We start from the raw sequence: 5,713 nt of genomic DNA on the forward strand, positions 1-5,713 counted from the left end.
GACGAGGTGGCCGAGTGGTTAAGGCGATGGACTGCTAATCCATTGTGCTTTGCACGCGTGGGTTCGAATCCCACCCTCGTCGGTTTATGTCTTCGACTTGTGATCCGTTTCTAAGTTGGACTTGCTATCTTTATTTACTGTAGTAGAGTAGTAATATTTCTAGCGTTGGCTGAATATGGCTTACAGCAGTAGCTGACAGATATAGTCTCTTAATAGGTTAAATTTATGCTTTGTACTGCTTTCACCTGACATTAATAGTAGTCCTGATGAACGATTTAGGGACATGGCGCATCTTGAAAATGTTCTTGTTAATTTCAGTTTGGAAAAAATGCACTCACCAGAAGCAGAAACTGGTCGTATCTGCAAAATGCGCAATGCAATAGCACTGTCTTGCTATGAGTCCTTACCTGTTACAGGAGGCGTTGTAGGACTTTTTTAGCTCAGAAAAAGCTATCAATTCATCTTACATTTCTACTCCATCAATATTAGCAATGTTATCTTTACTAAGCTCTAAATATAGCTCTAAATAAATGCAAATTTTAAAATACATTTTAAAATAAATGCTATTCCATATATTGTAACTTTGTGGTATTTAGAATTTTTATCTGAGGATGCAACGGAAAGTATTATACAAATGTGAAAGAGGCTTGTATTTTAATACAATTTTCGATCAAAAGAAAACCAAAATCCGTATGATATTACCATCAATATCCCTCGATATTGACGTTCAGTTGAAAGATTTGAAGAAACTCTCAAAGAAGCAACTGCAGTTGGAGAGATTTGATTTGAACTGATGTTCGCAGCTCAATAATCCATTCGTCCTCGAAAGAAGCAAAGGTTAGTATGTTTTGAGTGTCAACATGATCCTCTTCTCAATCCAAACGAAAGGTTTTATGTGATCCTGATCCCACTAGAAAAAGAGTCAATTTCCGCCAGCACTGATATTCCTTTAAATGTTTTATAAGAACTCTGGACGTTTATAGAGTAGAAGCCTGGTCCATTTCTTCTACTAAACGAGACTATGGGAGTGGGTATTTTGATGTCGAACTGGGATTTAAATAAAGAGGAACACTACACTACATTGGGCAACGCGTGTGACAAAACGTTTATTTTCTGACCTCTCGATAGCTCAGTTGCTAGCTCTTAAGATTGTTGAAAAAGCAGCGAGTATTTCTTATGTCCCTGGTTTGAATCCAATTCAAAGGATGGTGTTTTCTTGTTCCTTAATCAAAAAGGGAAAATTGCGAATTTCTCTTTCACTTTGATGTTCACCCGAAAGCTCAGTATACAAAGAAGTAGAGGCTCCTGTTCTGAATAATCCTCAAGTCTGATTGTTTTGCTTAGACCTTTAAAATGTACACTGTTGACTGTTTGCGCTTCCTAACACAATTAAAAACCCGCCGACAAACTTACCGATCGGGAGCTTAGTTCAGTGATAGCGCGCACTTAAGACGCTCCGTTTTCTATCGCCGGCATTTTTGTATTCTCTTTCAACGCGATATCTTTTATTCTTCGTGTGTGAATTTCAGGGAGACTCATAAACCCTTTGTCTGTTTTAAAGATACATTATTTTAAACCAGACATAATGAAAGACGTAGTAACTAGACACATGTACAAAACACATGAATAGTAGCGGCTCTGAACTCAATGTGGTGCTGGATGGGAATGCAATACAAACGCCAATGGCACAATGGATAACGTGTCTGATTACGGATCAGAAGACTTTAGGTTTCTACTCCTTACTGGTTAGTGAAAAAGCTTTTAAACCACGCTATTCAACACTGACATCGTAGTGTGTGCGGTCCTACACAACCTTCCCAGTGGGCAAAAGACGTATAATATACGTCTATTAAACGCATACCTTAGACGTCTAAATGTGGTCTGCAATTCGTCTAGAATGAAATTCTAAGATACGTCTAAAGTTATACGTCAATTATACGTCTATGTTTAGACGTTCATTATACATAAATGGTTGGAGTTCTATTATACGGATAAATTTAGAGGACTATTATACATATATGGTTGGAGTTCCGGATAACTTTAGAGGACTATTATACGTATATGGTTAGAGGTCTATTATACGGATAACTTTAGACGTCTATTATACGTATATGGTTAGAGGTCTATTATACGGATAACTTTAGACGTCTATTATACGTATATGGTAAGAGGTCTATTATACGGATAACATTAGAGGTCTATTATACGTATATAGGTAGAGGTCTATTATACATCAAAGATAGGTTTTATAGGTGTAGAAACTAGTAAACCAAGCCAATGATTAGGTTTAGAAATGTATTCTGAAAATACACATTCACACCTGAAACATATGTATTTCAAATTATACATTGTATACAATCAATCAACAATCAACATATGGGCAATAATCATAAAAAACACAACTAGTCTTAAACTTCAGCTACAAATTCTGGTAACATGGCAATATACAGTATAGTAATGACAAACACAAACTAATTACATTAACACACTAACTCAAAACCACATTTTGATTCAAATATACATTTTAAAATGTACAACTTCTATATTTCCAAGAAAAAAAATATTACAATGCAATGCAAATATTACAAATATTTGCAATGTATTTGCAAACCCTGTCTAATTGTCCTAACAGTTAGAACCAAAAACCTATTATTTTCAGTGTCCAGATCTCCTGGCCCCCTGCCTTGCATATGCATTTTTCAAGTAACACATTGCGTGCTCCTTTATTTCTTTTTCTGTCGATGTAGGGTGGGACTTCAGCACCGCAGCTAGGAGAAAATTATATAATATTACTTCCCAAATAAATGATGATTAATATCTTCTTTAGTATAATCTAAAAAATGAACGGTTTACTAAGCTCAAAGCTGAAATAAATGTATAAAATTTGGCTTGCATCATAGCAGTTGAGCAATAAAGTCTGTCCTAATTAAAGAGTACCCAAAGTTTGAAAGTACAACATAGAATAAGAATAGAGAAACGGCAAAACGATTTTGTGTCATCTTCCCCATTCACACTATTTTTATGTGCCATTTTTTGCTTATTCACGTACTATTTTAATCAAAATAATATTAAGAAAGATCTGTATGTATTCAGATACTATTATTATTGTTCATACTTACTCGTCAAAAGAGGATTGCTGAGATATTTGCGGATATACTTCTACGTTTGAAAAACGTGTCCAAAATGGTGACCAACGAATATTAGCAATGCATTGTGGTATATAACCGGAAAATATGCTGGGTTCGATATTTTCTCAACGTATGCGTTTATTAATGTTGTCGATATTATGGTTGAAATTTAACATTGATAATACATCGCGGCTATGTGCCCCCTGCTATGAGCTGATGTGCAATTTTAACGCATGCAGTTAGTAAGGATCGGTCACTGTTGTATGGTATTATATATAATGACATTATGGAATAGGATGGGGACAGGCCTGGCATCACGGGGGGAGGGAGGAATGTCGCCCCTTCAGTTTTGGGCAAAAAGATTTACCTAACTTAATTTGCGTCCTAAAAAAATAGTTGTACTTTGTCAATGGTCAGACAACACTAAATGACACGAACAGTCACTCAGTCTGTTTGATGGGCAGGAGGGCTATCCGTCCAGGAACTGCACATATCAGTGTTGTTATTGAGTGTCAACATTACGATCCTGTTTGCTCATGTGGACCGATTCCTTGCAGTAGTTTATCATTATACTTAAAATCGTTATATAACTAGGACTAGTTATAGCAGTCTGTGCTTTCTGTTGGTTTTACAACATTTTTTTCTTAACGATTCAGAACGTCCATGTAGCTGCAAAAATGAACGCTTATGGTACTTTTCGCTCCAGGCAATACAAACCGTGAGAGTGACGAAAAATGTGAAACTGAACTTCATCGCAAATACCAGATTGCTAGTCGTTATCTTCTATCATGAAGCACTAATCAATGGCATAGCTGCGAGATTTCATTTGGGTAGCTGCACCGTACAGCTCCGTTTCAACCGAAATATCACCCCCCCTCAGAATTTCAGACGCCCCCCTACAGATTTTTCCCCGGGCACCGCGCACTGATGGGGGACGGGGTGTCCAGGAAATGGTATCAACTTTTCTCAAGAAAATAAAAATAGAAACTCTATAGGCACTCAAACATTTTACTGTTTTTTTTCGGGCAGGTGGCAAGACCCCCTCAGCAAAACCCTTGTATGCCAAGCTGTGGGCATTGATTCGTCGAATATACGTATATTTACGGCGAAAATACGGCTATACGTATATATACGTCGCCTCGACGTATAATCAACGTCGAATTGCAACCGTAAAATCGACGACATGAATAAACGCATATATAACGTCGAAAACACATCTAACACAGTGCCTGAGGCTTTTTACTGTATGTATCGTGTCGCAGTAATTAATTTACACGTGTATAATAAATATAGTAAATATAATAAATTAATTACTGCGAAAATAATTTACTTCGTACACTGTGCAGAGTGCCGTATACTCTTAGTTGCGGCACACACGATACATACAGTAAAAAGCCTCAGGCACTGTGTTAGATGTGTTTTCGACGTTATATATGCGTTTATTCATGTCGTCGATTTTACGGTTGCAATTCGACGTTGATTATACGTCGAGGCGACGTATATATACGTATAGCCGTATTTTCGCCGTAAATATACGTATATTCGACGAATCAATGCCCACTGGGTATGGCAGCCGCGCCGAGAAGCTTTGCTTATGCCCATCTTTTTCCACCGCTTCTACTGAACCTCGGAGCTGCAGGAGGAAGGGCTGACTTTAGAAAGAGCTCTTAAAGTCGCTAGAATTCATGAAGCAGCTCAAGCAGAATCAAGAATGCTTTCTGACCACAGTGACAAAGTGACACTGAACGGGGTGCTCGCTCAAACTTTACAAACAAAAGCCGAGCAGCAGGACGCAGTCATGCTAGAGATATAGAAGAACAGGGGACGGCTGACATTACATGTTACAGGTGCGGACTAACAACGCACAAAGCAGATGAATGCGGAGCGTGAACAGCAAAATGTCTACACTGTAAGAAAACAGGACATTATGCACACGTCTGCAGAACATCACGTCCGAGTTTAAGGAGAGCAACATCAGAGATTGGAAGCTAAGGAGTTTCAGGTCTGTGTTTTTATTCTAGGTTCAAGAAAGTCTGAATACCTTTGCAAGAAGTATTTCAGAATCCCAGTCAAATCCAGTACGAATGCCCCATAGATCTGCATTGTACAATTAGTATACTGTTTGTCCGTTGAATCAAACACGCCTTATGAAGCATTTCTAAAACAGGAGAGATCGTTAGGGAATGCGTCTTCCTGTAAAAATAAAATGACTTCAAGGGTACTATAAGCAGAGGTGTGAAAGCCTGCTCTACTGAAGAACTATAGCCAGAGATGCCAAAGAGGTCGAGATTTCACCACGTGAGAGAAAGCATCTCAGAAAAAGAAGTTGCGGTCGTTTCCACGCGTTATAAAACCACTAGGTCAAACAACAAGAGCTGAAGAGCCGCTGTTGAGAGTAACGCGGCCAAGCGCTCTAAGGAGCTGGCTTAAACCTCCAGTCTCTTCAGGAGCATCTGTTGGAGTCGCACTGCTACAGCGTATCTCCTTGTTAAGTATCCCTTTTATTGTTGTTGCTGCCTCCAGGCGATGTAAACCAGATTCAGAAAAAAAATAATTTGAACAACATTATTCCTATGTTGTTTGAA

General features: G+C 38.3%; 1 non-coding gene across 1 annotated transcript; it reads left to right on the plus strand.

The window, feature by feature from the left end:
* trnas-gcu (transfer RNA serine (anticodon GCU)) lies at window positions 1-82 on the plus strand. Its single transcript has one exon. It is a non-coding gene; the product is annotated as a tRNA-Ser (tRNA).
* Window positions 83-5,713: the final 5,631 nt, after the last annotated feature.

The sequence above is a fragment of the Atractosteus spatula genome, chromosome 10 (assembly GCF_055471065.1).
Source record: "Atractosteus spatula isolate fAtrSpa1 chromosome 10, fAtrSpa1.hap1, whole genome shotgun sequence".
Lineage (NCBI taxonomy): Eukaryota > Metazoa > Chordata > Actinopteri > Semionotiformes > Lepisosteidae > Atractosteus > Atractosteus spatula.